Raw genomic sequence first — 12884 nt, forward strand, 5'->3', positions numbered from 1 at the left:
AAACCTCATGCGCCAAGTTCGGGTTTACCTCTGGCTGCTGTAAATATCACCTGGCACGCCCTGTGGCTGTGGCACACATGAAAAGGAAATCTAAACAAGATCGGAGGGAGCCAGTCACAAAAGCACTCCTTTGCCTGTTTCTCCAGGCTGGTCATAAATACACCTTTAACGCTTGCAAAACAGAACTGCTCTGGCATTTATTCTAAACCAATCACAAATATATCCAGTACCTATTATGGGAAAGCCATTCAAGGATTTAAATGGGAATGAAAACATTTGTCAGCAGTGAGGAATGGCGTGGAGAAATTTCCGCAGTTTGCTCACTTCAGCAAAATGTAGGCAAGTTAACTGAATTGTTCTTCTTCGTGATGTGCATATGTAGAATTAATAAAGTTTGACACCACTTTAGCTTCCAAGATTTCATGCTACAGAATGCAAGGATAATTGGTGATTTTAGCATTTTTTTGGCAGATAGGCTAAATACTTCGTAAACACTTTGTGGTGTCGAACTGCATTAATTCTACAGTGTAGATTCATTCATGGTCTCTGTAACTCACTTAAAAATGAAAATGTGACTATTTATCCTGGAACTATTCTCAACATTGTAAGGTTTGTTATTAATTTGTGAGCAGAGGAAGACAGCAACAGAACCAACTCTTCTGAATATTTATTTGGAATGATTCTATGAGTCTACGTGTAGGGCCCAATTCTGCTTTAAGCAGAAGTCAAGGATCAGGTAGGGAAGCTGCTATTAAGAGAAGTTGGATTTGTAACTGGAGGTCAGGCCACAGGGACCTTTAAGATGTTTTGCTGCCTCTGGCAGAAGTGCAAATGGTATCCTTATCCACCTAGCTCGGGTGCTGAGCCTCAAAACTTCCTGGATAAGAGACAATTCTTTTTGATCCCTTTTCACATAGTGCTTCTGACAGTTCTTTCACAACCTTTTGAAATGAGAGAAAGACAGCTTCCTGTTTCATTAACAACAATAACACTTTTAACCTGATTTTAGCCGAAGGGCTGCAGCTGAATGCAGTTCTGCTTGTGAATTTCATTGAAAATGAAAGTAAACATGATGTTAATCGTGTGACTTTAATTGGCATGCATGCGTTTTTTGTTATGTAAACAAACAGCTTAAAGAGGGTGGGGTGCGTCCAAGACATTTTCCGCCCTGAAGGAAGAGAAAATATGGCTTTTTTCCCATTCTGCTCTGAGAACCATCTAGATCTTCCGTTGAATTTTATCTCAGTGTTTGGGGGAATGGAGAGAGCATCTTTCACAACATCTGAGTTGTGAGGCTGCAGGAGAAGCTGTCTGAATACCTTGTTTTGTCATCCAAAAAAGAGGGTCCGGACTACCTACCATTCAGAGAGCTGCTACTGTTGCATCTTCTACTTCGCCTAGTATCTGTTGCCAGAGGCAACTGCTTCTGTCTAAAGATAGGGCTGTTCCTGTGGGAAGAGATGAACAAACGAATCAACACCTGACTGTGCAATTTGCATTTCAAGGGAAAGCTCCTTTAGTAACAATGGGAACTTTCCTTGAAATGAAAATAGCAGCTTCAAAGAGGTGATTTTTTTTTGGTTGTGACTTTGACTTCTGGTGATCTCATGAATCCATGTTCTCCTATTACTGACAATCCTGCTCAGAGCTTGCAGACTCTGACTCATTGCTTCCTTGACCGAATTTTTCCATTTGGAATGCAGTATTCCCCCCTTTTCCCTTGCTGCCTTCTATCTTAATAAGCATTATTATTGTCTTTCTTAGTGAGTCATGCCTTCTCATGATATGGCCAACATACAACAGTCTCACTTTAGTCATTTTAGCTTATAGGGAGAGTTTATTCATGATTTACTCGAAGACCCATTTTTTTTTTGTCTTTTTACGAGTCCACAACATTGGTGCTGTACTATAGTACAGAAATCAGTTCTTAAACTTTCCCACCCAATCTTACCCATTGTTGCTTTGGGTTTCCTATTTGGGGAAAAGGAGGGGATATATAAGTGAAATAAATATATTCTCATAGCACGTTACTCACATGCACACAATTATTTATGTTTAAGCCATTAACATCATATGTAGCTTGGCTCAACAAACCTCAAAGTGTGCAATACGTAAAAGTATTGATGCTATGAGCAAAGTTAATGTTCAATTTAACATGATAAGCAAGCAAAAGAAGCCACTATCTTAACTTTTTTCCAACTTAGTTACTCTGTAATGATGGCCTTTGACTAAGCCAAGGATGTCAAGCCCATCAGCCTTATGGTTGCCTTCAAAAGGCTGCTGAATTTATGGACAGAGAATCTGTGGAAACAGAGGGTCAACTTTATTTTTTTACACAGTACTCTTCAATTTTTACCCAGTTTGGATCCCCAGATGTTATTGAATGACAACTCCCATCAATTTTTAATTATCTACAATGCAGACTCGGGATAATGGGAATTACAGCCCAACTGCACTTCTGACTCTAAGGTTGCAGAAAGATGAAAGGACATTTTAATGTCAAACATCATATCCACAAGCCTTGTATCTAAATTCAAACCTCACCCTCATTACTAAGCCAAACATGCTGCAGACTTCCAAATGTTGCTGTATCACAACTTCCATCATCTCTAATCATGATGCATAATGATAAGAAATACAGAATTTGGAGTCGGGCACCTGGAGGATCACATGAAATGACCTGGTGGGCTGGATTTGGCCTGTGGGCCTTGCGTTTGACACATGTGAACAAAACCATAAAGAGTTTACAAATTGTGAGCAGTTTTGTACACTGTTAACCAGCTATGATACTCATGGATGTGCTTGTGAATTTATTTTTATATTGACAAAGAATTAGCTCATGTTTTAAGAGATTGGGTAGAACTCATCAATCATGTGTGTGTGTGTGTGTGTGTGTGAGAGAGAGAGAGAGAGAGAGAGAGAGAGAGAGATCATGTGTGGTCTTACGCAAAGCAAAGTTAGACATGCAAGACCTCGGGGTGATTTCTGCAATCTACTCAATACAGTCACTAACTTGTAGGTATGCTGATCTAGCAATTGTGTGTGGTTTAGATGACTTGTATTCAGAGGAATGTGAGCAGAATGTACCCACTGAAAAAAGATGATTTGCTTAATATTACATGTCTTCAAATTATTTATGGCTTATGGCAGGGGTAGGGAACCTTCGGCTCTCCAGGTGTGGTGGACTTCAACTCCCACAATTCCTTGAGGCTCGTGTAAGCCTTTGGGGTGAATGCTGAGCCTCAAGGAATTGTGGGAGTTGAAGTCTACCACACCTGGAGAGCCGAAGGTTCCCTACCCCTGGCTTATGGGAACCTTTAGGTGACTCCACCATGTGGATTTCCTGGTAAGATGTATTCAGATGGGCTTTGTTATTCATTTCCTCTGAGGATTAAAGAATGCAACTAGCCCGAGTTACCTGGTGGATTTCCATGGCCAAGTGAAGATTTAAACCCTGGTCTACAGAGTATAGTGCAACACTGGCTCTCTTGGCTAATGTATTGATGAAAAACATTAATTAGGTTGAGCAGATAAGTGGAATTCTAAGTTCGAATATGTCTAGAATTAATAATTATAATAAACTTTATTTATAACCTACCACCATCTCCCCAGAGGGGACTCGGGGTGGCTAACATGAGGTCAAGCCCAAAAAATACAACATAATTAAACACAAAATAACAAAAAATACATCATAACAAAATATGAAATAACAAATAAAACCAACGATATATAGTAGCACTATAAAATCAGACACAGAGGGCTGGCTAGGGTAGGGGCTTGCCTGATCTCCCTAGGTAGCGAGTTACAAAAGTGGGGGGCCACAGCAGAGAAGGCCCTCTTCCTCATTCCCACAACTCAAACCTGTGATAAAGGAAGGGGCGAGAGAAGGGCCTCTCCAGTGGATCGAAGAAATCGTGCAGGTTTGTGGTAGGAGATGCGGCCATTAAGGTAGGTGGGTCCCAAACTGTTCAGGGCTTTGTAGGTAATAACCTGCACCTTGAATTGGGACTGGAAGATGAAAGGCAGCCAATGGAGCTCCTTAAACAGGGGGGTTGACTGCTCCCTGTAATTTGCCTCGGTTAGAAGTCTGGCTGCCGAGTGTTGGACCAATTGAAGTTTCCGGGCTGCCTTCAAGCGAAGCCCCACGTAGAGTGCATTGCAATAGTCCAATCTAGAGGTAACTAAGGCGTGGACCACCGTGGTCAAGTCAGGCTTCGCGAGATATGGTAGCAGCCGCCGCATAAGTTTTAATTGTGCAAAGGCCCTCCTGGCCACCACTGACACCTGCAAAACAAGCATCAGCGCTGAGTCCAGGAGGACCCCCAAGCTGCGGACCTGCGCCTTCAGGGGGAGTGCAACCCCATCCACCACAGGTTGTCACCCAATATCCCGGTCAGGTGTACGACTGACCTGGAGGACCTCTGTCTTGTTGGGATTGATTTTCAGCTTGTTTGCCCTCATCCAGATTGACACAGCAGCCAGGCACTGGTCCAGTATCCAAGGGGCTTCCTTGGACTCCGATGGAAAAGAGTAGTGAAGTTGGGTGTCATCTGCGTAGAGATGGGGGGACAGAATGGGACCTTGCAGGACCCCACAGGTCAATGGCCAGGGGTCGGAGCAGGTGTCACCCAGCTTTACCATCTGGGAACGTTCCTCCAGAAAGGACTGAAGCCACGGTAAAACCATGTCCCCAAGTCCCATCCCAGAAAGCTGACCCAGAAGGATACCATGGTTGATGGTATCGAAAGCCTCTGCGATATCCAAGAGAACCAGCAGGGCCAAACTCCCCCTGTCCAGTTCCCTGTGGAGGTCATCCACCAAGGCGACCAAAGCCATCTCAGTACTGTGCCCGGGCCTGAAACCAGACTGCGATTGATCTAGAAAATTGGTGTCGTCTAGGAAACCCTGAAGCTGCGAGGTGACCACCCGCTCCTGCGCCTTGCCTAAGAAAGGGAGGTTGGAAATGGGTCTGTAATTATTAAGCATGGAGGGGTCAAGGAAGGTCTTTTTCAGTAATGGTTTTACCACTGCCTCCTTAAAGCAGGACAGGAATCTTCCCTGGTCCAATGATGCATTTATGATGGAAACAAACCAATCCAACAACCCATCCCTGGCCAGTTTAACTAGCCAGGAAGGGCAAGGGTCCAATGCACAAACAGTCACCCTCACAGCCCCAAGGATCCCGTCCACATCATCAGGCAGCACAAGACAAAAAGAATCCCTTTTGAGTGACAAGTTGTCATTCTTTAAAAAAAATACTACATGTATTTTTTAGAATATAAAAGTAAACACCACACTCTACAATCTATAGAAAAACACATATAGCAAAATACAATAAGTATTAAAAAACATTAAATACCCCAAATCAAATATTATCTACCAATTGCCTAACAAAGCCCATCAAAAATGTAAAAGTTAATTTCCCAGTCTCCAAGCCAATGACATAAATGCAATATCACTCACTTACTCTATACCTAATAAAGTTACATTTCTCTTTTTAACCATCATACATAATTCTTTTAAATAATTGTCCAAAGACAATTATTGGACAATCCAAATAATTGTACAATAATTGTCCAAAGACAATCTTTATGTCGCTTACAAACGATTTACTGGAACTAATACTTATTTGCTTACAGCATAAAACAGAGAAACTTTGCCCGTGGAGAGAGCCACTAAAGGGAATTCCCATCCTACCCCCTCCAAACACATCCACAGTTGTCCGTCCACATTTGTGGTTTTGACTTTTGTGGATTTGATTATTGATGGATTTGATTAAAATGTTGTCTCTAGGAATCTCTAGGATTTAATTAAAATGCTGTCTCTAGGAATCTCTAGGTCCTCCGCTGTGACTTTATGGTCAACTTCCTCCAGTCACGCTAGAGGACCTAGAGGTTTCCAGAAAGCACACCCCTCTAAGAATCTGTAGATCCTCTCATGCAATTATATGGCCACCTTCAGGTGGACATTGAGCATAGAGTCATGCTGGTATGTCCAGTCATTTTAGAGGACCTAAACATTTCTAGAAAGAGCACCTCTCTAGGAATCTGTAAATCCTCTAATGCAATCATATGGCCACCTTCATATGTTGAGCATAGAGTCATGCTGATATAGCAAGAAATTCCTAGAAAAAATAGCATTTTCTTAATTTGTGGATTTTTTATTTGCATGGGGGGTCTTGCGACCCTAGCCCCAGTGAATGTGGAGGACATATTGTACCTTATTGAATACAGATAAGTAGTAATTTGTATTTGATTCAGTTTTCAATGACATACATTTAAAGTTTAACTTTCCAAGCTCAAACCCAAAATAAAACTAGGAACAGCCGGAATTGTGCTTCTAAAGCAGTGCTGTGTTCCTGTTAGGCTGCACTTTGATCCCGTTCAACAGTATGAATCCATCTGAATGCTGGTTTCATGTTGCAATTCTAGGGTAAAGTAATAGCTTGCTTGATTTTATCTGTGCTTCCTGTTTTTATGTTGCAATTTTACTGCAATCTAATTCTATCTCTAATGCTTTAATTCTCCTGTCTTTCAGTTTTGGCTTGTAAAACTCCTTAGTGAGTATTTATTCCTTTAATAAAATACACGATTAAAGCAATAAGAAGATTGAACACAAGAACCCTTAGATTACTTATTCTCCCATCATTGAAGTTGCAAACCCACACTTATCCATGAGGTTCCAACAGACTCACCAAATATACAGAAATTGTATACAAACATATATGTCTGTGTGTGGGTGCAGATGCACATGGAAGAGAAATAGGTTGAATTACTATAAAACATTAATTATAGGGAAGGATTTACTGAAAATAAATAACCCTAATAAACCCAGTGTAATCCAACTATAAATCTTAATCTAACACATTTATACTAGAGTGTTCATGGTAGTTATAACAATTATGTGACTTAATTTAGAAACTGACAGTTCATACACACATAACTGGGAAACTTTCCTACTGAACTGCTTAGTAGAAGTTTCTGAGGACTGCATTGATGATATGGTGATTCTTCATCTCCCTGCCCCATTCCTTTTAAGCTATTAGATTGTAATATTGCAGGGATTAATGGCACTTACTTCTGTAATCTTTGTGCCTATAAAAATTTTCACAATGTGGTAACCAAGGGTACTATGGGCATTTTGACTTACTGTGCTAGTCTATACTAGATGGTGACTCACCTTGCAATCAGAGCAATGACCAAGGAATTATTTGTTAGTTCAGGGTTTGACATATGTAAAGTATGAACCTGTCAGGATCTACTGTGCTGGCTTGCCTGAAGGCACATGATGCAGCAAGCCTACTGAAGTTAAACAGATTTGAGTCTCTCAACAAATGAAGCTGCATATACATCATTCTATACCCAATGGAAGGAGCCCCCAGTGGCACAATGGGTTAAATCCTTGTGCTGGCAGGACTGAAGACTGACAGGTCATGTCAGCAGTCAGACTCTCCAGTCTGGGCACAGCAAGCGTGTGGTTTCAAAATAAACAAACGCAGGCAGCATTCTTCTTCTAAGTTAGCTTTACTAAAGCGTCTATACTCAAAGAACTACATCTTACAACTAAAAGATGGCGACGGACACAGCACAAGACATACAGGCAAGAATAAACATCCTGTCCTTCAAGCTGGGTAACTCCCTTTTTCTTCTCTGGGCAAAGGAATTTCTGTTATCTCTGTCTCAAGGTTCTTTCTCTCTCTGCCTCTTAATAACAATTCTAATACACAGCTGAATCCATCTTTGAAATGCAATACTAATACATTGTAATACATTATAATACTAATACAAACACATTGAAAACATACATACATATGAAATAACTATAACCACTCTGACAATTCCCCCTCTTTTTCAATGTGTTACAATACCTCTCTTCATACATACATGTGGTTTGCATAATAGTAACTTCTTGACTCTTAACTCTTAACTTCAATATTCACTTATTTTTGCTCTTTAACTTTACTCTTCACTCTTACACATTTGTCTACAATTTTAACTTCTATAATAACTTCATCATACATTTGCTTCTCTTAACTTCTCTTAGTAATCTAATAACATTTCTATTACATACAATCATGTCTTTGTTTCTATTACATCTTAAACACATATTATACTTCTTCCATATTACTCTGCTTTGCTTCATTATAACTTTTCAACACACAGTAACTTCTTTTCATTACATAACACATTTCTGCAAACTTATAATGTCTTAGTACATATAATCATGTCTCCATACAATTCTGCATTTCTTTTACATATCAACTCTATGTCATTACTGCTCTTCTTTTCATAATGTCTCTTTGTGATTCTATAATCTCTTCAATACACACAATTACTCTTCTTCTTATTGCATATCATTCTCTTAATACATATCATTCTTACATTTCTTCTTAAAGTACATCATAGCTACTTATCATATCTTCAATATAACTACTATTCTTCGTTACCTCAATGCTTTAATAACCATTACCTTTAATAATCATTTCATAATAATTGTAACCTTTTACACTCTATAACTTTACACCACATGATATGACTTCTTAGTCTCAATACATGAATACAACAATACAGGGGAAATAAATGCATCATAAAAATCTTAGCAATACACATAGCAAAACTACAAAGAACATAAAACACATTGCATTTTTTGCAAAGGCACCTACGCTTTTTTAGTTGAACACAGTTTCAAACATCTTGCACTATTACATTTTTGACAATCTAAACCAATTCATAACAAACTCATTTCATTTCAAAACATTCCGGTACTTGCTGGTTCTAGAAATCACTATCATCCCAGCTATAATCTTTCCCTACTGCAACTGTATCTACGCCCCCAGTGGCTGAATTATGGTACTGCATGTATTTCACTGCATCTCTCTCATTCATGACACTAACTTGTTTTGTAACTATTGGCTCTTCAGGTTCCTGTTTAACTTGCAAACTCTTTCTTTCAGGTGTTTTTGTCATTTCTCCTCTACTCTTTGGTGATTCTGCTTCTGACTTGTATGTGACTTCTCTTTCCTTTGAATGTGTACCTCTTTCTGCCAACTCCTGCACCTTCTGCATCACTTCTGCATATTGCTTAGCTATTTTCTCACTCTTTGTCTGTGTGTGTGTGCCTGACTCATGTCTCTTTTTCACTTCTGTGTCTGTGGCAACACTCCTTTCCTTTCTACGTGTATCTGGCTCAATCTTTACCTCTTGTTTCTGCTTCTGCTCAACCTCTACATCTGGTGCAACTCTTCTCTCCTCTCTCTTTGTGGGTAAACCATGTAAATTCTCTCTGTTAGTGTGTATGTCTTCCCAGTCTCTCAATCTTTGAAAATATGCCACTCTAGCTAACTTGACTGTTTGTGGTGAACTCAAAAATTTTAGATAATTCTTATAATAGCCTATGAAAAACATCTCACGATAACGGTTGCGTTTGTTTCTCTCATTCACAGATAGTAACACATTTGCACAGTGTCCAAAGATTCTCATGTGTTTGAAACTTGGTGCATAGCCATACAACTTACGAAAAGGAATATCATCCAACACCTGATCCCACAAACGATTCATTATATAATTAGCTGTGTGAATTGCTTCTGGCCAGTAGACATTCTCAATTTTTGAGTCTTTGAATATACATGTTTTCATTTCATTTATATACTCCATTCTTTTATCTGCAATCCCTTCCTCATTCTTGAGCTGACTCATTTCAATGACTTCAATCCCTTCTGACTGTACAAACTGCTTTAGCTCATCTTTACACACTTCCGCTCCTTTATCAATGTACAAGGTTTCCAGTTGTGCATCAAAAACATTCTCAACCATTTTTAACCAATTTCTGAGCTTCTCAGTAGCCTCTGACAAATCTTTCAAGAAATATACAAAAGAAAATTTAGATAATCTCTCCACTATCAACATAGTAAATCTAGAATTCCCACCACTTTGTTGGTAAGGTCCTGCAATACTAATGTGTCCTATTTGGAAAATTCTCTCAGCTCTAATTTTGGATTTCTTGTAACACTTAATTGGTTGTCTTTTTACCTCACTGCAGATTGCACATTTTAAATCAAAATAACATTTTTCAAGCTCATGTTCTGGACACAAATTTAAAGTTTTCTTCAAGACTTCCATATCAGCATGCCCCATAATTCTATGAAGTAAATGTATGCACCTGTCATGTTGAATCTCATTTTTAACACATTGCACTTGTACATTCTCATTGCTCTCTGTCTGATTCAATTTCTCAAACATTAAGTACATTTTGTCTTTCTTCACACCCTTGGCAATCAAGACACCCTTGGGGTCAAAAATATAACAATAAATTCCCTTGAACTTTACTTGATAATTATGTTCAGTCAAAGTTGCTACACTTAACAGATTAGTTCTCATTTCTGGTACATACAACACTTTCTCCCAGCAAACATTAAGACAAGGGATATAACAAGTACCAAACTTTTCAAACATGAGATAAGACCCATCAGCCATTGTTACCATACTCCCCTGGGTATATTGGGTGTAACTAAAGTTACGTAGAGAATTCGAAATATGATGTGTCGCACCCGAATCTAGAACCCATCTGTCTCTTTTGATGCCATCCAGTTCTCCTACAGCGGCAACCATGATCCTCGCTTCTTCGGCTTGATTTGAGCTATTTCTCCCATAATAGCCCCCTCTGTTTCCGCAGCTTTTCTTCACTCTAACTCCAGGGACACGGCCCCCTCTGGACTGGTACCTTCTCTCCACACAATTCCGAGCATAATGTCCAATTTTATTGCAGTTGAAACACCTCCGGCCAGCCTGGGCAAATTCTTTGGAAAGTTCCGCTTCTCTGGCTGCAGCTGACACCACACAGGAATTTATCTTTCTGCTGCTGTTTCTCTGTTCATCTTCACAGTAACTGGTCTCGGCTCCATATCTCTCACAGGCCATTCCACTGAGTTGAAACTTCCTCTCTTTGCAATCTCTTTTATAATGTCCTCGTCTGTTGCAAAAATAACACCGATGACGGTCTGCACATCTCACCGACGATTCATCACATCCATCACTCCGTCCGTCATTCTCATAAGTTAGTCGGAACTTTGAAAAAGCCATTTTGTAACCTCCGGAATCCCGGATTTAATCCCAGCTGTAAGAAAAACAGCTTCTGGCAGTTTTATGGCTTGGCTTGGCAGATTCCAACATCAATCACCTTCTTAATCACTCAATTGGCCCAGCGCGCCCCGCTGCGTATCTTCTTCCAAAACTCAGCCGCGTTACTCACCGCAGGGCTGCAATCTTTGTCATCAACTCACACTGAATAGCCACGGCAAAATTCTCTCCTTTTGCTCCGTCAGGCTGTTTCAGTTCTCATGCTCCGTCAGCCTCTTCTGTCAACTGGGTTGCAATTCAGGGCTCCGGCAGCATGCTTACAGGTCTGCTCCTTGGTACTCTCATTATCCATAAATCTGGTCATCTGGGCCCATAACCAATGTCAGCAGTCAGACTCTCCAGTCTGGGCACAGCAAGCGTGTGGTTTCAAAATAAACAAACGCAGGCAGCATTCTTCTTCTAAGTTAGCTTTACTAAAGCGTCTATACTCAAAGAACTACATCTTACAACTAAAAGATGGCGACGGACACAGCACAAGACATACAGGCAAGAATAAACATCCTGTCCTTCAAGCTGGGTAACTCCCTTTTTCTTCTCTGGGCAAAGGAATTTCTGTTATCTCTGTCTCAAGGTTCTTTCTCTCTCTGCCTCTTAATAACAATTCTAATACACAGCTGAATCCATCTTTGAAATGCAATACTAATACATTGTAATACATTATAATACTAATACAAACACATTGAAAACATACATACATACATATGAAATAACTATAACCACTCTGACAGGTCAAAGGTCCAAATCTGGGGAGAGCACAGATGAGCTCCCCCTGTCAGCTCCAGCTCCCCATGCAGGAACATGAGAGAAGCCTCCCACAAGGATGGTAAAACATCAAAAAATCCGGGCATCCCCTGAGCTAATTCTCTCTCACCAGATGCGACTTGCAGTTTCTCAAGTCACTCCTGACATGGAAAAAAACCAAAACCAATGGAAGCATATCCATCTCCTAGTTGGTTGTCATTTGTCAACAAATATGATCCATCCATTTAATTGTGCCACCTCCTCCCTGCTATTCTCATGGTGTTAAAGCATTATGCTCATCCATTTCATGTAGTTTTCTGCATCCAAAACATGCAGAACTTAGAATTTCTCCTATACACTTGTGTTATAAATTGTCAATAGCTGTTGTAAATGAAATCTAAATTCTCAAACAGTAAGAACTATGTTCTTTCATAGAGCTTTCTTTCACACAGCTGAAAAGAAATACCTCCACAGTCTACATACACCTCTTCATAATAATTTCCTGACCAATCTCTTCATACCTACCTAATTTTGGCTATAGCAACAGTTGTATTGTCTGTGGGAAGGTAGGAAATTCTTCATTTTATTCTTTCTCCAGGATACGCCAACTCCCTGCTCTACTGCCAAAAGCAATATAAGGCATTACTTTCCAATATTACTAACCAGAATGATGCAACAGACACAGTCCTATAGCCAGGATTTTGATTCGGGGGGTGGGTGGGTGTGAGTTTGATTTGAGGGGGAGGGGCTGAGGATCTACCTTAGCAAACCTTTTGTGCGATTATCCCAATACCCCCATGCATATGGGATATATTGAGCATGGTGATCAGATCATGATATGAATAAACATAACAGTTTAAATAATGTACCAGTAAGGCCTTCTCGTGAACCACCCTGAGAATTTCGGGGGAGGGGGGCTGAAGCCCCTCAAGCCCCCCCCCCCCCCCAGCTACATGCCTGAACAGACATGAATAAGTCTTTCAATGCATAGACCACAGGTAACTGCAA

This window comes from Anolis sagrei, chromosome 6, assembly GCF_037176765.1.
Source record: "Anolis sagrei isolate rAnoSag1 chromosome 6, rAnoSag1.mat, whole genome shotgun sequence".
In the NCBI taxonomy this organism is placed as follows: Eukaryota; Metazoa; Chordata; class Lepidosauria; order Squamata; family Dactyloidae; genus Anolis; species Anolis sagrei.